Here is a 24,379-nt window from a genome sequence, read left to right as displayed (position 1 = left end):
AAACCTAGGTTAATTGTCTCTAGGTTAGCATTGAATGAAAATGTTGATGATGGGTTGTGATATAGTTGTTTATGTGAATTGATTGTTGTTGAGTGCTTTATTATTGAATGAATGAAATTGGATATGCATTAATTAATTTGGTATAGTATGATTGCTTATAATGGCAATTGACATGGAAATTTGGGCCGGAGACCGAGATAGGATGAGTTATTCCCTTTATGGTAAGTGACAGTAAGTGATGAAATTTTCATGAATAGATTGTTGATTGGAATGATAAGGTTTGATTTGAGAATTTATGGTATTGCCATTGATTTGGTTGCATTAAATGAATGGTTAGTTTGATTGATGGAAAACTTGGAAATTTGGATGGATTATGTTGGAATGGTTTAGAATTGGATTGAATTGGACTTTGGTGAAATTTGGCAATTTGGTGAAATTGTTAAAAATTGAATTTTGTCCAACTTCGGCGTGCCATGACTTGGTGCTCGAAGCTTGGATTTGCGTAAAACTTAGCTTAAATTGAAGCTTGTTAAATAACCTTTTATAGAGGAAGTTATGAACGAATGAAAAATGGTCTAAAAATCTAAATTCTGTGAATATGAGTAAACCAAAATTTCTAGTATGTGTGCTGATAAACCACTATTTTATGGTTTATCTTGTACTCAATTGAGTGGATTTTATCAATCTTTCATACACTTATTCATATGATTTGCATGAGTTTACGTTTTCCTTCCTGATTTTGTGCTATGATTGAAAACATGCTTCTTTGGTCTTAATCTTGATATGTTTAACCCTCTCTTATTATCATTCGATGCCTTGATATGTGCGTTAAGTGATTTCAGAGATTACAGGGCAGGAATGGCTTGGAGGATGGAAAGGAAGCATGCAAAAGTGGAAGGAATACAAGAAGTTGAAGGAACTGCAAAGCTGTCAGCCTGACCCTCTCGCACTAAAATTGTCATAACTTGAGCTACAGAGGTCCAAACGACGCGGTTCTAGTTGTGTTGGAAAGCTAACGTCCGGGACTTCGATTTGATATATAATATGCTATAGTTACTCTGACGCTAGGTGATGCGAACGCGCACTCCACGTGGACGCGTCGTAGTGACGAAATTAGCGTGGCATATTTCTTCTCCAGCGATTTCTGGGCTGTTTTTGACCCAGTTTTTGGCCCAAAAAACACAGATTAGAGGCTATAAAGTGGGGGATTCCATTCATTCATGATCATTAGATTATTATTCACTTTTCATAGTTTAGATGTAGGCTTTAGAGGGAGAGGTTCTCTCATCTTTCTTAGGTTTTAGGATTAGGATTCCTCTTAAAGGATTTAGGATTTCAACTCTTCATCAGGTTCAATATTTCTTTTACTTTATATTTTTCTTCTACTTTCAAATACTTCAATGCTCTCATTTCTTATGTTGTCAAATCAGCTTATGAACTCTTTATGTTTGGATTAATTTCCTTTTATTAAATACAATTGAGGTATTTTAGATTTATGATTTTTATTTAGTTTTTCTATATTCTTGGCTTTAATTGATTAACTGGAGGCTCTTGAGTTATTAAACTTATCGTGATTGTTGATTAATTCCTCTAATTGACTGGAATTTCACTAACTCTAGTCTTTCCTTAGGAGTTGGCTAGGACTTGGGAATCTAACTAATTAGTCTACTTGACTTTCCTTTGCTTTAGGTTAACTAAGTGGGGTTAAACTCAATTCTCATAAGAATAACTAGGATAGGACTTTCAAATTTTCATACCTTGCCAAGAGTTTATTTTACAGTTATTTATTTATTTTACTTGTCATTTAAATTACTTGTTCCTTACTTTCAAAACCCTCAATTTACAAAACTCATAACCAATAATAAGAACACCTCCCTGCAGTTTCTTGAGAAGACGACCCGAGGTTTAAATACTTCGGTTATCAATTTTAAAGGAGTTTGTTACTTGTGACAACCAAAACGTTTGTACAAAAGGATTTTCTGTTGGTTTAGAAGCTATACTTACAACGCGATCATATTTTTATATTTCTTTACCGATAGAAAAACTGATCGTCACATGCTCACGCACACTATGGTGCGTGCGCACGGAACAGAACGGATGGAAATGCTTGTGCGTATGCACAAGGGGAATTTGTATGCATGCCCAAGAATTTTGCAAGTTGTGCGTACGCATAGGGGTCAATGCATATGCACAAGTCCTGTTTTCATACTTAAACTTTTGTAATCCCTAATTAAGGTCCGACAACTTGTTTTTGGGCTCTAGAATATGTGTAAGAATATGGAATGAATTAAATTGAATTAATCCTAAATAAATGCCTGTTTAAATTGGATGGCATAGCTGCGGGGATGGTGGTTCGTCTCGCCCGTAGTGAGGATGGTGGTACTATCCTGCTCACAAGAGAAAGGAATGGGTAACTGAAAGAGAATCAGGGTTAATGGACTTAATAATTGATGAGTTGACACTGAGTGGAGTTTAATGAGTTTAATAACTTATGAAATTATTAAAAGACGCTGATAATGACTAAGTATGACCTGATTGGTCAGAGTGGCAAGGTCTCTTGGTGATATCCTGCTTACATAATGATTGGTTATTGCATTGGCACCTGCATTGGGAATGAACGGTGGTCAATCTCGCTTGTTCCATGGTTGCAAGGTGACTTGGGAAAGGTGACATGGCTCTGTACCTCTGAGACAGAATCATACTCCCAATGAGAAAGTGACAGGGCACTCTCCCTCTGAGAAAAGTGACAGGACACTCTCCCTCTGAAACCAGCTTGTGATAAGCTTGGAATGTCCCTCTTGGGGGAATGTGGTGGGTTGTTTTTTCCACGTTCTCTCTGATTACATGGTGACAGGGCACTCTCCCTCTGAGATAAGTGACAGGGTACTCTCCTTCTGAGACAGAATGATACCTCTAGTGAGATGGTGATAGGGCACTTTCCCTTTGAGACGAGACCAGCTTGTTATAGTCCAAAATATGGTTTTCCTCTAGGAGATGTGTAATCTAGAGACAATGTCCAGGTTAGCTACTGGATGTGTCGAGTTCTGACAGTTTAACTGACATGTGAGCTCATGGCCAGTAGGACAGGCATACATCATTTGCATTTGTGTGTATTGTTTAGGTGTGCATCTTGTTTATGGCTTGCCTTTGTGAATAATTGTATCTACTTGCTATTTGATCTAAATGCTTAATCTGTTCTCTCTATTTGTGTATTCTTTGTATTATTTTGTTTGTGTTTAAACAATTGAGAGGTCCCTTATGCTGGCAATTGGGACGTTGAGGGCTGTTCTGAATGAAATGTTAATAATTAAATGATTGGATGTTGTTAATTGAGTATTAACTGATAATTGAGCTTCTTGGGCTGAGCTTGATTGAGATCCACGTGCTAGGGGGCCTCTAGGGTGTTGAACGCTGGCTAGGGGTCCTTTATGGGCATTGGACACTGGTCTCTTCTCCTTTGGGCACTGGACGCCAGAATAGGGCAGGAGGCTGGCGTTGAATGCTTGTTTTGGGCATTCAATTCTAAAGAAAAGTATGGATCATTATACATTGCTAGAAAACCCTGGATGTTAGCTTTCTATAGCCGTTGAGAACGCTCCATTTGGACTTTTATAGCTCCAGAAAAGCTCTTTCGAATGCAAAGAAGTCAGATCCGGACAACATTTGCAGTGCTTTCTCTGTCTTTGAATCAGACTTTTGCTCCAGCTCCTCAATTTCAGCCAGAAATTACTTGAAATTGCATAAAAACACAAACTAAAAGTAGAATCCAAAAATGTGAATTTTTCACTAAAACCTATTAAAACTCAATAAAACTTAAACAAAACATACTAAAAACTATATGAAAATGATGGCAAAAAGCGTATAAAATATCTGCTCATCACCCATTCAAACAAATAGTTCTCATGAATCATTATCCATTCATGGTTTCTCATTTTCTTTCTTTTTATCATGCCTCTGCATCACTTTATAAATACGCATACCTCTGTATCACCATATAAATAAGCATACCTCTGCATCACCATGGTACTACCGTACTAAGCATACCTCTGCATCACCTTTTAACTTTAAAACCTTCCTTGGAAAAACTTACATTCTTATTTATTTTCTTGACTTGTATTGCTTATAACAAATAGACTCAGATTTGCGTGAACTTTATGTCCACACATTCGTGTTGAACTAAAGTTTCTAAAGAACTAAGAATCATATTTTTTTGGACAGAAAAATGCTAGATATTGAAGAAAAATTGAGACTGTTGTTCTAGATTCTTGGAACAGCACCTTGCTGTCTTGTTATGTGGTTTTTATATTACGAAAGCTTATGCACGGACTATATTTCTTGATAAGGTTATTCAAGAGATCCTAATCTTTAAATTGAATTAGTTTTTCTATATTTAGATTAGAATTGAATTTGATAATAAACTCAATAAAAATCTGCTACTACCATAAAGAAGATTTCAGAAAAATACAATAGGCAGCTCTGTTTTTAAAAAATCTACAACAAATTTCAATTCTAATCTGTTACTTCTAAATTTTGGTGAGGATATACTCTACACCCCTAAGGTTTAGAAAAAACAAGTTTTAGGTTCATAACACCTCGTTTGGTTAATTAAATGTCAGTTGAAAGTACTGCCCTATTTCTTCAAATTGGTTCTGAATTTTCTGCAACAGCCCAGCTTCCAAGTGATATAACTAACTCTACAAAATAGCTATGGATATGAAATTTGTAATCACTTAAAATAGACTAATAGATATTTAAAATCATTTTGGAAGCAACACAAAATACAAAATAAATCAAAAGTTCTAGTGGCTGGAAGTTGATACTGTAGAACCAGAAAACCAGAAAATTCTGCAGCAATCACTAAAGTTCAAAAATTCATATCTTCCAAACTACTTGGCCAAATTCCCTGAAATTTTTATGGAAGAATTTTGACCACTTGAAGTTTATTATAAAAATAGTTTTGCTCATAAAAACAGGCCAGATTGCTCCCAAAATTTATTTTAAGTTGCTGTCTAATCAGTTTCTAAATTTCTGCAGCAAGGCTTCCTAACTTTCATTAACCAAATTTAATCCTCCAAGTTTCCATCTTATACCAATCAACAATTCTCATTACTCATTACCATATCTACATAAATTATGTCATCCTACCCAAAAGTATCAGTTCCATATATAACAGGAGTTTACATAATTTACATCATATAATCACACTTTCACAACATTAAAAATCTACACTACATCCAACAACAATAATTCAATCAATTAACAAAATTTCAGCAGCATCACTCATACTTACTCATTATCATCAATAACAGAATCACAATTTACAAGAACAAATAAAACACATATAATCACTCAATTCTTTACAGCACCATCAACCATGCCAAAACTCAGTTTTAGCATACTCAAACATTTCCACATTCACTAACAATTCCCAGCTTCTTCAATTCTCATTAATTGGTCATACAAAGCATTTATAAATTATTTGTAAATACTCAGTAAGCTTTTTGCAATTCGTAAATTAAAAACTCTTAATTTTAAAATCAACTCCCTACCTTGGTTAATCGAATTTGAAAGGAATCGGAGACGAACTGCGGCGGTGGCTGCTGGCTAAGTACACTAACAACGCAACAATTGTATCACCCATCATTGACTAGCCTTGACAACAGCAGCAGCATACTCGAACAGAACCAGCAGTGGTCTTTGCTGTCTCAGGGTAGCTTCAGCATCAACACTTGACATAATTGTAGTAGAAAATGGGAGTGAAAGGGGCTAAGGGATTCAAGAATGGGGAAGCTGGAATCAGAACAAGGAGGATGATGCTGGCCAAATTGAGAGATGGTGGCAGCAGATGCCGCAGAGAGGCACAAAGGTGACAGTAGTGGCTCCAGTGACTAGCCCTAGCGACAGCAGCGATATTACCTTCCTTCCCCTCAGTCTCTGTTCTCCAATGTTCTTCCTCATCTTCTCCTTATTCTCTTCCTCTTTGTGCACTCTAATTTTTCTTTTGATTTTCATGTATGTGAAGAGAAGGCTACACATTCTGATTTCTCATCTCCCTCCCCTTCTGTGTTTTCTTCTTTGATTTGGGTGTGTGTCTAGTGTAAATAAAAGGCAGAGAGTGAGTGATGACTGTGGAGAGGAGAGGTGAAGCGTGTTTTGCTGAGGCAATCATAGGTGGAGAAAACGTATATCTTTGTGAGGGGAGTGAGTGTCATTGAGAGAGTAACGTGTGCGTGTGTGAGGAAGATAAGTGTCTCAATGTGTGTGGCTTGTAAAATTCGGTCAAACCGTAATTAATTAAATAATAAATTAAAATATGAGCGAACATGGTTAGAAAATTTAGCAATCAAAATTTGACAATTTAAATATAATATTTGGATTCAGTAGATTTTTCTGAGTTAGAAAAACATAGTTTTTTGCGTAAAAATGCGTACTGAAAATTTGACTGACAGTACCGGCTGAGATCTGTCCGATACTGTAGCTGAGAAAATTAGTTATAAGTGAATAAGATTAAGAAATTATAAATTATAAATTGGGAAGATAAAAATATTTAAAATACGATTTAAAACTCTAATCTTAAAGGTTTTGGCTCAAAATTAGACCAATGGGGTAAACCGAGTGAACTAGGCCCAAGTGGGCCCAAGTTCACTCTATATAAACTCCATTTCAGCACATAACAAACCCTTCTTTTCCACCTTGAGAGTGAGACACGGATTGGAAGAGAAGAGAGGTGAGAAACTCTTTTTACTATTCATCACCAACTTCAAACCACCATAACTTGAGCTACGGAGCTCCAATCGACGAGTCGTTTGCGGCCACACGTCGCTCTCTTTGCCTTCTTCGATTCTATCTAGGTATTATGATGAGTATTTCGTTCATTTCTGTCCATTTTTGAAACTTCTGACTATTATGCATTTTTGGGTAGTTAATATTAAATTCTTGTGATTTTGGTTATTTAGGGATACTCTAACATAGAATCCAAGTGAGTTGTATCCCTATTTCATATGAGCTAAGGTAAGAAATGCTCAAACCCCTGTGGTTTATCAAATTTTATGAACCCTAGGTTAATGTATATATGTGAAATTGGTTATGTTAGTGTATTTGGTGATTTTGATGCACAACGGGAAGATTCAATTTACTTGTGGAACTTTGGTGTGGAGGTTTAAGCTTCTGGGCTTTGGAGAAGAGAATTCAAGTTTGGTTGTGAACCGCCGTCATTGAAGTACGGTTTAAGTTTCATTTAAGTACCGTGTGGTGTGATATGAATTCCTAGGTTAGATGTCCCTAGGAATAAGCTTGAATGATATATTTGAATGTGTTGATATGTGTAGTGAATGTATGGATGAGATTGATATTAGTATGGAGGAAATTGATATGGTAATTATGGAATTGATGATGGTATATATGATATCGAGATTGAATCATGATTGTGCATTTGTGAGTTTATCTATATTGATTTGATGAAATATTGGGCTAGAGGCCGAAAAGAGGTAAGGACGGTAAGTGATGAATTATGATGATAATATTTGAGAATGAATAATGATTTGTGTGTGGTGGGTTGAGAACTTTATGGTGGTGGTGAATTGATATGTTAAGAAGTGTTGTGATATAATTGGGGCTGGTTTGGAGCCACTATGGTAAGATTTGGTAAGTTCTAATGGGGTTGGGATTGAAATGTTTTGAAAGTTGAGGTTTGGCAAAATTCTGCATAATCTGATTTTCTGGTAGCAGCTTCGGATGCTTTTTGGAAACGATCTAACCATCACAATTAGATAAAATTAATTTTTCTTGAATCTCTGTGATGTTTAGAACAATTCTACAAAATTTGGTTAAAGTTTAACATTGGATTAGGAGATATAAGGTTTTGAAGTTTGTTACTTTAACTTTCCAAGCTTATATCTCCCAATCCTGGCCATAATTTTGAGTGAGACCAAAAGGATATTGTTATTGGGACTATTTTCTTATTTGTGTAGAAATTTCAGACTTTTATAAATTTCTTTGAAGAAGTTGTGCTTGTTTTAAAAATAAAGCTCTTAGCTGTTTTGACAGCGAAAATAGTTTTTGAAAGCAAACTTGTAATTTGTATAACTCTCTCCCAAAAAGTGCTTTTTCTATGGGACTTTCACTGATTTAAAGATCTATAAGTCTAGTTTATTTCAGGAAAATTTTAGATAAATCAAGTACAAATATGATGTTTGGTGAATTTTCTAAGAATAGGATAGCTTGCTGTCTTGGTGCAGAGCTTTCAAACTTGAAACCAATTTTTGCAAAAGAAAATGGTTTTTTTTTTTATTCAACTTAACTATTTCAAATGGGTTTGGATCTCTAGGATACTTCCATTTGAGTCTAGAGATGGAGAATTAGGCTTGTAATCTTCTATGGACGGATTTTTGTATAAAATGAAGTGCGCGAAAATGCTGATGATGTTATGAATGATGACAAAATTGATAATCAATGATTGATAATGAATGAATAAATGAATGAACATTGATGAACGGATTTTTGCTAGTAAAGAATTTCACAATAAATCCTCGTTGCAAGTATAGTATCTAAACCAACAAAGAATCCTTTCATGCAAAACATTGTTTATCACAAGTAACAAACCCCAATACAAATAATAACCGAAGTATTTAAACCTCGGGTTGTCTCTCAAGGAATTGTAGGGAGGTGTAGTTATTATTGGTTATGGAAAAGTATCTTTTGGGTTTTTGAATAAGGAACAAGAAAAGTAAATTGCAAGAATTAAACTAATAATTAAGAAAGGCTCTTGGCAAGGTATGAAAACTAGAAGTCCTATCTTAGTTATCCTTATCAATTGTGATGAGAATTTTCCATTGCTCCCTCTTAGTTAACCTCTAACTATGGAGGAAAGTCAAGTGGATAAATCAATTTGATTCCTCAAGTCCTAGTCAACTCCTAAGGAAGGACTAGCTTTAGAGGGATCCAAATCAACTAGCAACTTCTCAATTATCAATCAACAAAGGAGTTTGATAACTCAAGAGTCTCCAATTACTCTTCCAAAGCCAAGAGGAGAAAAACCTACTCTAAAATCCAACCAAGCATTTTATCAAACACTTGTTAGGCACAACATAAAAACATAGAAAACTAGCAAGGAATATTAAATCCAAACAACCAATTGCAAATATCAATGACTCAAAAATAATAGAAGAAGCAATAAATATGAAATACCTCAAATTGCATTAAATAGAAAATCAAATCTAACATGAGAATTCATAAACTAAAATAGCAACATAGAATAATCAATAAGGTAACTAAATAAACTAGAATGCTAAGACAAATAAAAGTAGAAGAGAAACTAAATTAAACTAAGATAGAAATCTGAAATTGAAAATAGCTAAACCTAAGAATCTTAAAACCTAGAGAGAGGAGAGAGCCTCTCTCTCTAGAAAACTACATCTCAAATCTAAAATTATGTGAATGAATGTTGTCTCAATGAATGAATGATTCCCCCCACTCTGTAGCCTTTAATCTGTATTTTTTGGGCTTGGAACTAGGCTAAAAGGAGCCCAGAAATCGCCCCCAGCGCTTTCTGCAGATTTTTACACGTGGCGCATGTCACGCGTACGTGTCAGTTATGGGCACGCATCGCTGTGCAATCTCGCTTATCACGCGTACGTGTCAGGTACGCGCGCGCATCGTTCTTCGCTGGTCAGCTCCTTAGTTTCTTGTGTTCCTTCCATTTTCGCAAGCTTCCTTTCCATCTTCTAAGCCATTCCTGCTCTATATAGCCTGAAAACACTTAGCACACAAATCACGGCATCGAATGGTATAAAAGAACATTAAAATACACAATTTAAAGGCTTAGGAAGCAAGTTTTCAACCATAGAACAAAATTGGGAAGGAATTGTAAAATCATGCAATTTGTATGAATAAGTGTGCAAAGAATTGATAAAAACCACTCAAATTAGCACAAGATAAACCATAAAATAGTGGTTTATCAATCTCCCCACACTTAAACATTAGCATGTCCTCATGCTAAGCTCAAGGAGACAAAAGGAATGAATGGGGGAAAGTAAGACTCATGTAATGCAACCTATGTATGTGAATGCAACTATATGCTAAGATGTTTCTATTTACTTGGTTAAAGGTAAACAAGTTCTCCAAGACAAATATAAATCAGATTCCACTAATTCAAATCACACAATAAAAGACAAGTAAACTTGTAAGAAGATAGTTCATGAAAGTAGGGAACATAGAATCAAGCATTGAACCCTCACTGGTAGTGTATATGCACTCTAATCACTCAAGTGTCTAGGGTTAATCCACTCTACTCTTCTCTAGTCATGCTTTCTAAAACTTTGTTCTTCATCTAACCATTCAACAAATATTTAGTGTACCAATGCAAACATCATGAGGTCTTTTCAAGGTTATAATGGGACTAAGGTAAGGTTGAGGATATATGTATGGCTAAATGAGCTATAATATGAATCTTTGACTAACCTAAGTTTTCACCTAACATACACACATTCTATATAACAATAAAATCCTGCCTAGCTACCCAAAATTCCCGCTTTTGCATCACATACCCATGTATCAAATTTTAATTTCACCACATATGCATTGATCTTTTATTAAACTTAACATTGGGGTGATTTTATCCCTTATTTATTTATTTATTTATATTGTACTATTTATTTATTTAATAAATTTTTTTAAAGAATGAAAACATAACATATCAATGCATATAGTTTTTCTGGTTTCACATGAGTAGGCACCCGAATTCCAAATATTCAAATAAAGTAGAAACACAACACATTCCCATTAACCCAAGTTTTCACAATTCCCCACACTTAGTTAACACACTATCTTAAGCTAACCAAAGATTCAAATAAGGTAATTAATTGTTTTTCCGCTTAAGACTAGTGATGTGGTAATATAAAGAACAAATGGGGATTAAAAGGCTCAAAGTGGCAAACAAAGGTAATTGAAATGATAGGCTATTTGGGATAAGTGAGCTAATAACAAATGATGGCCTCAATCATATGTATACATGCAAATACACTAAACAATGGACATATAGAATGGAACAAACTATAGATTGCAATCATAGAAAAGAAAACGCACAAGAATAAAAATTCTGGTTAAATAATGTAACCATATAATTAAGCTCAAAGTCTCACAGGTTGTGTGTTCTTAGCTATAAACTATGTTCCAAATTACAATCTTCAAACAAGTTTAACAAAAAAGTTTTAATTTAAATTAGTGAAATGCTATAAAAAAGGTCTTGAAAAAGAACTTGTCACTCCAACCAAGTAGTGGTAGAAGAACATGCACAAAATCAAACAAACATGCAATCAAACATGCAAATGCAACAATGAACTAACAAAGAAAATAAAACATTGGTGTTGAGAAGAAAATAACTAACCCATGGAAGTCGGTATCGACCTTCCCACACTTAAAAATTGCATCGTCCTCGGTGCATGCTACGATATGCAAGTGGGCGGGTTGCTCCAACGGATGCTTTTCTCCAAAGATTGTGCAGATGGACTTGTCTGTTGCCCCATTGAGAAACTTTTTCCTTTCCCTTTCTTGATGGCCATCCTGAAAGAAGAGAAAAAAGAAGAAAAGTAACCCAGAAATAAAGATAAGAAAACAATTAAAGTATGGATGGGTGAATGGCAAATAATAAGGGTCTCAACTACATGGTAACTACAACATGCAAGTGAGAAAACAGTAGAAGCAAATGGCATATCAATAGTGCAAAAATTGCAACAAAGGGGAAGAGAGAGTAGGTCATGAAAGACAATATAAATTCATGTCAATACAAAAGGAATACAAGTATCATAAAAGATTAGTATTGACTTAAATAATATTACCCAACAATATAAAATAAGTCATGAAGTACCAAAATAATGCAAGAAAAGATGCAACAGTTGAATAAGAACAATTAACACCAATGGTAAAATAATAAACTGAGAAGAGTGATAAACCACATTTTTAGGGTTTATCTTGTATTGAATTGATGCGGGTGGAAACTGTCTCTCAACAAATTTCCTTCGGCAAGTGTACCGAATTTGTCGTCAAGTAAAAACTCACAATAGAGTGAGGTCGAATCCCACAGGGATTGATTGATCAAGCAACTTTAATTAGAAGAATGTTCTAGTTGAGCGAATCCAGAATTTGGGTTGAGAGTTGCAGAAAATAAAATGGCAGGAATGTAAATAACAGAAAAGTAAATGCTAGAATTAAAGGACTGGAAGTAAATGACTGAAAGTAAATTGCAGAATTGTAAATGGGAATGGGGGAATTGCTCATAAAAGTAAATGGCAGAAATTAAAGAGAATGGGTAAGATCAGAGATGGGGAGTTCATTGGGCTTAGGAGATATTGCAACCCTCCGGATCAAGTTCATTTTCATCTCTTCCTCAATCAATGCACTCATTGATCTCCTTGGAAATCTTAATTGATTGAATTACAAATTCAATCTCTCAAATCTTGATCAATAGCCAATTCCTTGGTCAATTGCTTATGAGAAGAGATGAAGTATGGTCACTGATTATACCACATGCATTTCCCAAATCAAGTATTGAGAGGGTTATAGTCACATACCCATCCAAACCCAATTTGGTCCAGCATGAGAAAGTATTTCTAGCTTGATCTCTTTATTCCTCTTTCAAGGTTCAGAAGAGATCCAAGTTTGAATAGCTTCTTTTCCAAGATAACTACCCAATTGGATGAAGATCGAAAGCTTTCAAGTAAAATCAAGAGAAAAGATAGAAGAAAAATAATGAAAACTAGTATTGATCCATCAAATTACAACAGAGCTCCCTAACCCAATGAAAGGGGTTTAGTTGTTCATAGCTCTAGAAAATGAAAACAAAGATGGAGAATACATCATAAAACTAGAAAATACAGAGAAGGTAAAATACAGAGAGTAATTCTCTTTTCCAACTTTCCAGAACTCCTCAACAATTCAAAGCTACTCCTATATATACTACTTTTCTCAGCTTCTAGTTGGCTCTTCAAGTCTTGGGCCTTTGGATCTTGAGTTTGAAGCAGTTCTCTTCTTCATTTGGGCTTGGCTTTACTTGCAGAGAGAAAGTGTGAAGTGGGCAGAGACTTTAGCTCAGGACGTTAGGGGTGTTAACGTTTAGTGAAAATATGAGTTCGAGAACGTTAGTGACAATCAACTTTCTTACTAACGTTCCTAAGTAAAGGCCACGTTAACTTCAACGTTAGTGGCACAAACGTTGCCACTAACGTTGCCTCTAAGTTCTTCGCACACGTTATTGAGACTTAACATTCCCAATAACTTTGAAAAGCCCCATTTGTTCCCACGTTAGAGCCCACGTTAACTTAGTTAACGTGGCTCTTTAACGTGGGCTTACCATCCTTCGAGAACGTTAGTGACACTCAACATTGTCACTAACGTTCCAAGGTGCCCTATGTCTCACGTTAGAGTCCACGTTAACTAGGTTAACGTGGCTTCTAACGTGGCCATGCTTAGCCATCCCCAACGTTAGTGATAATGTTGAATGTCACTAACGTTGGCGTTTCTTTCACTCATCAACGTTAGCTTCCACGTTAACTAAGTTAACGTGGAAGTTAACGTGGCTCCTTGGGGGTTTGTGTGGTTGCTTCCAACGTTAGTGACAATGTTGGGTGTCACTAATGTTGTCGACCACTCTTGCTTCTTACGTTAGCTCCCACGTTAACCAAGTTAACGTGGGAGTTAACGTGGTATGTTTCTCCTTAGGCCAAGGTTAGTGACAATGTTGAATGTCACTAACGTTGGCGTTTCTCCCCCTTTCTAACGTTAGAGGCCACGTTAACTAAGTTAACGTGGACTCTAACGTGGCCACTTATGAGCATTTGCCAACGTTAGTGACAATGTTAAGTGTCACTAACGTTGGCTCAACTTTCCCTCTCCACGTTAGAGTTCTCGTTAACTTAGTTAACGTGACTCTTAACGTGGTCAATGATGGCTTCGAAAGCGTTATTGGCAATCACTTTTCTCATTAACTTTGCAAGTTACCTCCCATTCCTTGCTTCCTTTAGTCCTGAAATCAAGCAATAGAGTGCATCAAAGTTCTAGTCCAAGTCATGGGCAATGCAGCATATAATTTGTCACTAAACTCATGCAAAATCCTCATGAAATAATGTAAAATGCACAATGTATGCTTGAATCAAGGTGTAAGTGAATATCTACCCAAAACTAGCTTATTTTCTAAGGAAATGCATGAAACTAGCCTAAAAAAGAAAAGGTCAGTGAAACTGGCCAAGATGCCCTGGCATCACAACACCAAACTTAAAGCTTGCTTGTCCCTAAGCAAGTACTGGAACAAGAGAATGATCAATGGAATGCCAAGAGAGATGAGTCATTCTTGTGGAAGTCATATCACTGATTTTATGGTGGTTTCATGCATAGCAACTTAGGTTCATTCCTTTACTGGCTTTCATACCTTTATCATGTCCTAAAACACTCACCTTGCTTACATCCCATGAGACTTTTATTCATTGATCCCTTTATTGTCATTTCAGAGCTTATTGGTGTTTTTAGGCTAAGTGCTCTGTAAGGGGGCAACTTTTTAAGATAAGCTTTCAGCCAACACTCCCGAACCAGTTGGTTCAAGGTGCTAGGTGTTGAAGCACCCCTAAGGACTTACTCCCTCAAGTCTCTCCCCCATACATACACACTACAGGCATATAGTTTATTTATTTTCCTTCTTGAGACCTTGGTGTCCAGCACCTCTTTGGGTTACTAAATGCTCTGTGGTGAGGGTTACTCTTGATAATGGACTTTCAGCTGATAATCCCTGGTTAGTTAACCCAAGTTACCAAGTGATAAAGCACCCCTAAGAGCTTATTCATCCAAGTAGATCCCTCACATAGGAACACCACAGACACATATCTTAAGATCAAAACCATTGGTGCCTAGCCTCATTGCTTACTCTTTTTCTTTTGTTTTTCCACTTTCATTATTCTTTTCTCTTTCTCTTATTAGGATCTTGTCATATACTTAGTCTCATGAGTATATTCAAAGCAAAGTATTCAGGCCAGATAGTTGTCATCCCACCCTATGGTTGAACCAACTTAGCTAACTTATGATCATACCACAAAATCATGAATGTACTCCATAGTATGAACTCTACTCTGGTCTTTTGAAACATAAACATTCTCTCTTCATTTGATTTAAAGGGACAAGCATACAAGTAAGTAAAGTAAGGATGCAGTGACATAAAGACTAGCACACAGACACCTATTCAGAAAGAAAACTTAAAAGACAGAATTTAAAAAGATTTAAACTAACATGGAAGTATGTTCTATTTCATACAAGATCTTCCTTATTTAAAGCATAGAAAATGATGGACTAAAAAGAACTCCACCACCTGTCATTCATGTGGATGCCCATGCTCCTTTCCTTGCTTGTCCTCCTTGTTTCCTCTTGCATTTCCTCGCATCCGTGCCAATCTTGCTTGCTTCCAATCCTCAAGTGCCTTCCTCACTGACTCATGACTCTCTTCCACCCTTTGTCTTTCCTCTCGTGCTAATTCATCCTTCATTTCTTCATACCTGGCTATTCCTGGATGCAGTATTGGCAGCTGTCCCACTAAGTAGCCGAGCCTGGCTTGAGTGTGTATGTTATGTCCTGTCTCGCTCATGTAAACTCCTTCTACGAATGCCCTTTGCTCGTCCAATAGTTCTGCCTGTTCTATTTGTCTTCGATGCATCTCATGTATGTGTGCCCCTTGATGTGCTTGGATGTTGATCAGCCTCTGGATGGATTCTTGTTGCTCGTTTTGCCTTTGTTCCATCCTGTTGAATATTTCTCCCCATTGTTGTCCTTGACTTAGTTGCTGTTCCATCATTTTCCTTTGCCACTCACCTTGCTGAGTCATCCATCTTGAGAGTGCTTCCTCTTGCTGCCCCATCATCTGTAGTTGAAGCTCTTTCTGTGCTCCTTGGCTTTCCAAATATTGTCTAGACAAGCCATCAATGGCTTCTTGCAATTGGTGCATGTCCAAGGTCTGTTGTGCTTGACCCTCTAAGACTTGTCCTTTCACTACTTGAGGGGCTGTCCTCTTCCTTTGCTTCTGCTGAGGCAAAGGAGATGCTGTAGCATTCATCCTTCGTACAGTTATTGGGATGCCTTCCTTTATCCACATGGGGTTCTCATCTTCAAAAACCACCCCAGCTTTCTTGCATATTCGGTAAATAGTGCTGGGGTAACCTAACATTCCTCTTGAGTCACTTTTCTCTGCCATCTTTCTAATACCTTCAGCTATGAGTTCATGAACCTTGATTTCTCCTCCCTTCAGTATACAATGCACCATCATGGCTCTCTTGACATTCACCTCCGAGTTATTTACAGCTGGGAGAATAGACCTTCTCACTAGCTCAAACCACCCCTTGGCTTCAGGAGTGAGATCTGTTATCTTGATGAACTTTGGTTTCTTTCCGGCACCCCTTTCCCAGTCAGCTTCGGGTACACAAATGTCTCGCAAAATGTGGTCATAATTGGGGTTGTCCAATCTTGAGTGATAACTTTCTTCTTCAAACTGTATAGACCGTAGCTTCAGTGCCCTCATGACACTCATGGGACCAAAATCCACCATCTTTCCTCTCACAAAGCTTGTATATGACTCATCTTTCTTATCATATCGGACCGCATTTGCATAAAATTCTCTTATGAGATTTGCATTCACCTTAGTGACCGGGTCAGTGAGGAGCTCCCATCTTCTCCTTTCTACCTTCTCTGTGATTTCGGGGCACTCAGTCTTTTTAACTTGAAATCCCAGCTCATAAATGATTTCCTTATCAACCATCCACCCGTATTGCAATGCATGATGCAAGCTTCTAAATCTCTTTTCATCATATGGGTGTTCTTCCATGGGTTCCTTTCCATTCCTTCTTTTAGAACCCGAAGATGCCATGAATGATAGTTAATATGTGAAGGTGGCAAAGTTGTGGAGATTTTTGGTTGTTCAGAGTTTTATTGCACTGAAGAGAGTGAGGTGGGAAAAAGGTTTTTTATGGGGTAGGGAGTGTCTTGTACCGAAATGGAGAGTGGTGAAGAGTGGGTAATGACAATGAAGGTGGGTACAGAACAAGGGTCATTTATATAGAGAAGTTGTGAGAGAATGGAGGGTGTGGATTGATGGAGTGGTTACTTGATGGACGGTTGGGGTGATGCATGGATAAAAGATAAGGATCATCACTTTATGAATGAGATTGCTCGGTCTTTTAGGGGTTCCATTTTTCCAATGTTGCATGGCAACGTTTCCCCATGCGTTCCCTCTTGAGATATGTGTGTAGTGTTCTTCATTAAGTGGCGGAATCTCCCCCTATTTAATTGTCCAATCAATCCCCTTCAATGCTTCTTTTCTTTTCCTATAAAGATAACATAAGGAAAGTGAGACATGATATCAAAAAGACAATTTAGCCTTTACGGCTATAATTAACTAACTAAGTGTGTGTCCCTTTATGCATTTTGGTGGCACCATGGGGTGACACCAAACTTAGTTTGAAGCATTGTGATGAAAAGTTTTGTTCAAAGCTCCTAAGACTAGCATGCATCTTGGTTTGCTTTGAACACCAAACTTGTTCCTCACTATATACTGCACAATAAGGACTTCACCAAGTTTGGGTTGGAATTTATGAATATATCTTTTTTTTTATTTTACTATTTTCTAAAAACATATAAAACATGGGTTGCCTCCCATGAAGCGCTTCTTTAGCGTCACTAGCTTGACGTTTTTCCTTCATCAGGGTGGTTGGTAGTGCTTAAAGTCCTCCTCTCTTGCTGTGGACTTATATCCATTGGTTGGATCAATGATCTCTACATGTTCCAGGGAAAGAACTCTGTTGATAGTGAAGACCTTAGGTAACTGAGATGGTACAGTGGGGAGATTAGGGGGAATATCTGGGAAGTAAGCTGAGACAACTCTATCCCCTGGAGAGAAGTCTTCCGTAGGGATCTTCTTGTTCCTCCACCTCCTTGGTACCTTCTTCTTTGTTTCTTTTGAGGTTGCCTTGCCCTCGTTGACCTCTTTTTCTAAAGGAGTTGTGATGCTGTCTTTACCTGCCTCTAGAGGTTTAGGTTCCTCCAATTTTTCCTTGAGCTGTGGCAATTACTGTTTTCCTTGTTTATCAATTAAGGGGATCTCAGAATGAACTGGCTGTGCTTCAGTGCTTGTCGCCTCTTTCAGTGTCTCATTATCATTTGTGCTTAGTTCCTTGTCCTCTTGATCTGTTTCTTATGAGAGTTTGAAAACATTGAAGCTGAGTCGTTCATCATAGATTCTCAATATTAGCTCCCCTTTCTCTACATCGATAAGTGCTCTGGCCGTAGCTAGGAATGGTCTTCCCAATATGATTGGGTGAGTGTGACTCTCTTCCATGTCCAGGATGACAAAGTCTATTAGGAGAAAGTATTTCCCAACCTTTAGCAACACATTTTCCACCACTCCTATTGCTTGCTTTTGAGTTTTGTCAGCCAGTCTGATGATTACATCTGTGGGCATTATCTCATTGATCTGCAGCCTCTTCACCAGGGATAAGGGCAGTAAGTTGATGCTGGCCCCCAAATCACATAGTGCTCTATCGAACATAGTTTCACCTATGGCACAAGGGATGTGAAAACTCCCTGGGTCTCTTCTTTTTGTAGGCAACTCAGGTTGAATAAGGGCACTACATTCCTTGTTCATCACTATAGTCTGGCCTCCTTTGAGTGAGCTTTTCCTGGGAAGAAGTTCCTTTATATACTTGATGAATGCAGGCATTTGTTGAATTACCTTAATGAATGGTATGTTTACATGCAGAGATGCAAACAAGTCTAGGAACTTTGAGTATATTCTCTTTCCCACAGCACCATTGAGCAGTTGAAGGAAGGGTGCATAGAGCTTCAGCAGCTCTTGTTGTGAGATTTCTGGTTCTTGGTGATTTCTATCCTCCTCCTTTGTTGAGTTGTCTTCAGGTTGTTCGAAAAGTTTGCCTTGCTTTTCTTCAGTCTCTTGATCACTTGTAGTGACCATTTTGCAATCTTCCCATCTTACTTTCTTTGCTTCTCCTTTGGGGTTTTTCTCCGTGTCACTTGGGAAGCTATCGGTAGGTTTGGGAATCTTCTCAGCTAAACATCCCACCTGGAATTCCAGCTTCCTAATGTTCTCTCCCTGGTTCTTAATATTGGCTCGCACCTCCTCTTTGAACACCTTATTTTCTTGAATCTCTTGGCATATTCCTTCAAGTAAGGTTTCAATCTTAGAGAGCTTGTCATCAATTGATGGGTGATTCGGAGCAGATGTGCTGTTTTGGTTTTGATAGGCTTGTGGAGAAGTGTTGTTGTGGGGGTGTTGAGATGTCCTCTGTGTGAATTGTTGGTGAGCTGCATTATTGTTGGAGTTGTAACGTCTCTGGTCTTGGTTTTGATCTTGCTGACTTCCCCACCCAAAGTTTGGGTGGTTTCTCCATCCAGGGTTGTAGGTCTTGGAGTATGGATCATAGTTTTGCCTTGGTGAATTCCCAATGTAGTTGGCTTGCTCCTGACTACCCTCTGCTTCTTCATTCACTCCTTCTTGGGTTGTTGATGAAGTGGAGATTGCTGCTACTTGGTTCCTCTCCATCTTCTTGGTGAGGTCAGCCAGCTGCTGGGTAATGAGCTTGTTTTGGGCCAACAGAGCATCTACATTGTTTAGCTCCATTACTCCTCTTGTGTTCCCTCTTTCGGAAGCATAGAAGTAGTCGTTCTCCGCTACTATTTCAATAACATCTATGGCTTCCTCAATAGTCTTCTTCTTGTTCAAAGATCCTCCGGATGAATGGTCTACGGCCTTCTTTGACTCATAAGAGAGCCCTTCATAGAAAATGTGCAGCTGCACCCATTCCTTGAACATATCTGGTGGGCACCTCCTTGTTAGGTCTTTAAACCTCTCCCATGCTTCATATAGAATCTCACCATTTTGTTGCCTGAAAGTTTGGACCTCAGCTCTCAGCCTATTGATTCGTTGAGGAGGGTAAAATCTTGCTAAGAATTTGTTCACCACGTCTTCCCAAGTTGTCAAGCTTTCCCTTGGGAAGGATTCCAGCCACTTGGCTGCCTTGTCCCTGAGTGAGAATGGAAATAAGCGCAGTCTATAGGCGTCAGGATGAACACCATTAGACTTCACTGTGTCACATATTCTCAGGAAGGTGGTTAAATGTTGATTGGGGTCTTCTTGAACACCCCCTCCAAACGAACAGTTGTTCTGAACAAGGGTGATGAGCTGTGGTTTAAGTTCAAAGTTGTTGGCATGGATTGTTGGCTTTTGGATGCTACTTCCACAACTGCCTGGGTTTGGATTGATGTAAGAGCCCAAAACTCTTCTATCCTCCCCAACATGATTTGCTCTACCTCCTCCCCCATGGTTGTGATCCTCTTCTTCATGATGGTTTTCCATGTTGTCTTCCATGTTTGGTTCAAAGAATTCCTCTTCTTCCTCAGCACCAACCACTTTCTTTCCTATTGCCTCCCTCCTTAATCTAAGGAAGGTCCTCTCAGGTTCAGAATCGAAGGAAGTTGAAGCCCCGCTTTTTCTCCCTGTCATACAACCATCAAGTGCAAGCAAGAAAAGATAGGTGCAGAAAGTATTTTTGTCAGAATTACTGTTAGTTGTGGGTGATGCAATATATCAAATAGTTAGTGGGTTAGCAAACGGAATTGAAAATAACAAAGAAAAACAAAAGAGTAGAGGGGGAAGGGAAGAAGTTTAACTAAAACAGAAAGTAAATCACTCAAACAAAAATGAAATTCACAAAATAAAAATGCTCAATCTAGTGATCTTCCAATTTTAATCATTGTTGATGCACAATCAATCCCCGGCAACGGCGCCATAAACTTGATGCGGGTGGAAACTGTCTCTCAACAAATTTCCTTCGGCAAGTGTACCGAATTTGTCGTCAAGTAAAAACTCACAATAAAGTGAGGTCGAATCCCACAGGGATTGATTGATCAAGCAACTTTAAATAGAAGAATGTTCTAGTTGAGCGAATCCGGAATTTGGGTTGAGAGTTGCAGAAAATAAAATGGCGGGAATGTAAATAACAGAAAAGTAAATGCTAGAATTAAAGGACTGGAAGTAAATGACTGAAAGTAAATTGCAGAATTGTAAATGGGAATGGGGGAATTGCTCATAAAAGTAAATGGCAGAAATTAAAGAGAATGGGTAAGATCAGAGATGGGGAGTTCATTGGGCTTAGGAGATATTGCAACCCTCCGGATCAAGTTCATTTTCATCTCTTCCTCAATCAATGCACTCATTGATCTCCTTGGAAATCTTAATTGATTGAATTACAAATTCAATCTCTCAAATCTTGATCAATAGCTAATTCCTTGGTCAATTGCTCATGAGAAGAGATGAAGTATGGTCACTGATTATACCACATGCATTTCCCAAATCAAGTATTGAGAGGGTTATAGTCACATACCCATCCAAACCCAATTTGTTCCAGCATGAGAAAGCATTTCTAGCTTGATCTCTTCATTCCTCTTTCAAGGTTCAGAAGAGATCCAAGTTTGAATAGCTTCTTTTCCAAGATAACTACCCAATTGGATGAAGATCGAAAGCTTTCAAGTAAAATCAAGAGAAAAGATAGAAGAAAAATAATGAAAACTAGTATTGATCCATCAAATTACAACAGAGCTCCCTAACCCAATGAAAGGGGTTTAGTTGTTCATAGCTCTAGAAAATGAAAACAAAGATGAAGAATACATCATAAAACTAGAAAATGCAGAGAAGGTAAAATACAGAGAGTAATTCTCTTTTCCAACTTTCCAGAACTCCTCAACAATTCAAAGCTACTCCTATATATACTACTTTTCTCAGCTTCTAGTTGGCTCTTCAAGTCTTGGGCCTTTGGATCTTGAGTTTGAAGAAGTTCTCTTCTTCATTTGGGCTTGGCTTTACTTGCAGAGAGAAAGTGTGAAGTGGGCAGAGACTTTAGCTCAGGACGTTAGGGGTGTTAACGTTTAGTGAAAATATGAGTTCGAGAACGTTAGTGACAATCAACTTTCTCACTAACGTTCCTAAGTAAAGGCCACGTTAACTTCAATGTTAGTGGCACAAACGTTGCCACTAACGTTGCCTCTAAGTCCTTCGCATACGTTATTGAGACTTAACATTCCCAATAACTTTGAAAAGCCCCCTTTGTTCCCACGTTAGAGCCCACGTTAACTTAGTTAACGTGGCTCTTTAACGTGGGCTTGCCATCCTTCGAGAACGTTAGTGACACTCAACATTGTCACTAACGTTCCAAGGTGCCCTATGTCTCACGTTAGAGTCCACGTTAACTAGGTTAACGTGGCTTCTAACGTGGCCATGCTTAGCCATCCCCAACGTTAGTGACAATGTTGAATGTCACTAACGTTGGCATTTCTTTCACTCATCAACGTTAGCTTCCACGTTAACTAAGTTAACATGGAAGTTAACGTGGCTCCTTGGGGGTTTGTGTGGTTGCTTCCAACGTTAGTGACAATGTTGGGTGTCACTAACGTTGTCGACCACTCTTGCTTCTTACGTTAGCTCCCACGTTAACCAAGTTTACGTGGGAGTTAACGTGGTATGTTTCTCCTTAGGCCAACGTTAGTGACAATGTTGAATGTCACTAACATTGGCGTTTCTCCCCCCTTCTAACGTTAGAGGCCACGTTAACTAAGTTAACATGGACTCTAACGTGGCAACTTATGAGCATTTGCCAACGTTAGTGACAATGTTAAGTGTCATTAACGTTGGCTCAACTTACCCTCTCCACGTTAGAGTTCTCGTTAACTTAGTTAACGTGACTCTTAACGTGGTCAATGATGGCTTCGAGAGCGTTATTGGCAATCACTTTTCTCATTAACTTTGCAAGTTACCTCCCATTCCTTGCTTCCTTTGGTCCTGAAATCAAGCAATAGAGCGCATCAAAGTTCTAGTCCAAGTCATGGGCAATGCAGCATATAATTTGTCACTAAACTCATGCAAAATCCTTATGAAATAATGTAAAATGCACAATGTATGCTTGAATCAAGGTGTAAGTGAATATCTATCCAAAACTAGCTTATTTCCTAATGAAATGCATGAAACTAGCCTAAAAACAGTAGAGAAAAGGTCAGTGAAACTGGCCAAGATGCCCTGGCATCACAACACCAAACTTAAAGCTTGCTTGTCCCTAAGCAAGTACTGGAATAAGAGAATGATGAATGGAATGCCAAGAGAGATGAGTCATTCTTGTGGAAGTCATATCACTGATTTTATGGTGGTTTCATGCATAGCAACTTAGGTTCATTCCTTTACTGGCTTTCAAACCTTTATCATGTCCTAAAACACTCACCTTGCTTACATCCCATGAGACTTTTATTCATTGATCCCTTTATTGTCATTTCAGAGCTTATTGATGTTCTTAGGCTAAGTGCTCTGTAAGGGGGCAACTTTTTAAGATAAGCTTTCAGCCAACACTCCCGAACCAGTTGGTTCAAGGTGCTAGGTGTTGAAGCACCCCTAAGGACTTACTCCCTCAAGTCTCTCCCCCATACATACACACCACAGGCATATAGTTCATTTATTTTCCTTCTTGAGACCTTGGTGTCCAGCACCTCTTTGGGTTACTAAATGCTCTGTGGTGAGGGTTACTCTTGATAATGGACTTTCAGCTGATAATCCCTGGTTAGTTAACCCAAGTTACCAAGTGATAAAGCACCCCTAAGAGCTTATTCATCCAAGTAGATCCCTCACACAGAAACACCACAGACACATATCTTAAGATCAAAACCATTGGTGCCTAGCCTCATTGCTTACTCTTTTTCTTTTGTTTTTCCACTTTCATTATTCTTTTCTCTTTCTCTTATTAGGATCTTGTCATATACTTAGTCTCATGAGTATATTCAAAGCAAAGTATTCAGGCCAGATAGTTGTCATCCCACCTTATGGTTGAACCAACATAGCTAACTTATGATCATACCACAAACTCATGAATGTACTCCATAGTATGAACTCTACTCTGGTCTTTTGAAACATAAACATTTTCTCTTCATTTGATTTAAAGGGACAAGCATACAAGTAAGTAAAGTAAGGATGCAGTGACATAAAGACTAGCACACAAACACCTATTCAGAAAGAAAACTTAAAAGACAGAATTGAAAAAGGTTTCAACTACGCGTAACTACAAATCAAAAGTGCATTCGGACTTCCAACTTTCAACAATTCTGAGTATAATGGAATTAAGTAACAATACAACCTTCGGGTGATGATTTCTGGTTGCCCTCTCTCTTTGTCATCATCCTAGTTTTTGCTGCCTCGCTTCTTTGGGTGAAGGTGCACCATTTCCTCATAAGATTCCTGCAAGGTTACTGGAAGTTTCTTGTTCCCAAAGCACTTGAGACATAGTTAGCTTGCATGTATGCTTGTGCC

At 38.0% G+C, this 24,379-nt stretch overlaps 1 non-coding gene across 1 annotated transcript; it reads left to right on the top strand.

Moving 5' to 3' along the window:
• The first annotated feature begins 19,844 nt into the window (after positions 1–19,844).
• LOC112773859 (small nucleolar RNA R71) lies at positions 19,845–19,951 on the top strand. Its single transcript, XR_003188384.1, has one exon. It is a non-coding gene; the product is annotated as a small nucleolar RNA R71 (small nucleolar RNA).
• Positions 19,952–24,379: the final 4,428 nt, after the last annotated feature.

Source organism: Arachis hypogaea, chromosome 18, assembly GCF_003086295.3.
Source record: "Arachis hypogaea cultivar Tifrunner chromosome 18, arahy.Tifrunner.gnm2.J5K5, whole genome shotgun sequence".
Taxonomy (NCBI): Eukaryota; Viridiplantae; Streptophyta; class Magnoliopsida; order Fabales; family Fabaceae; genus Arachis; species Arachis hypogaea.
The sequence above is the reverse complement of the archived record's forward strand: the minus strand, read 5'-3'. Positions and strand labels throughout refer to the sequence as shown.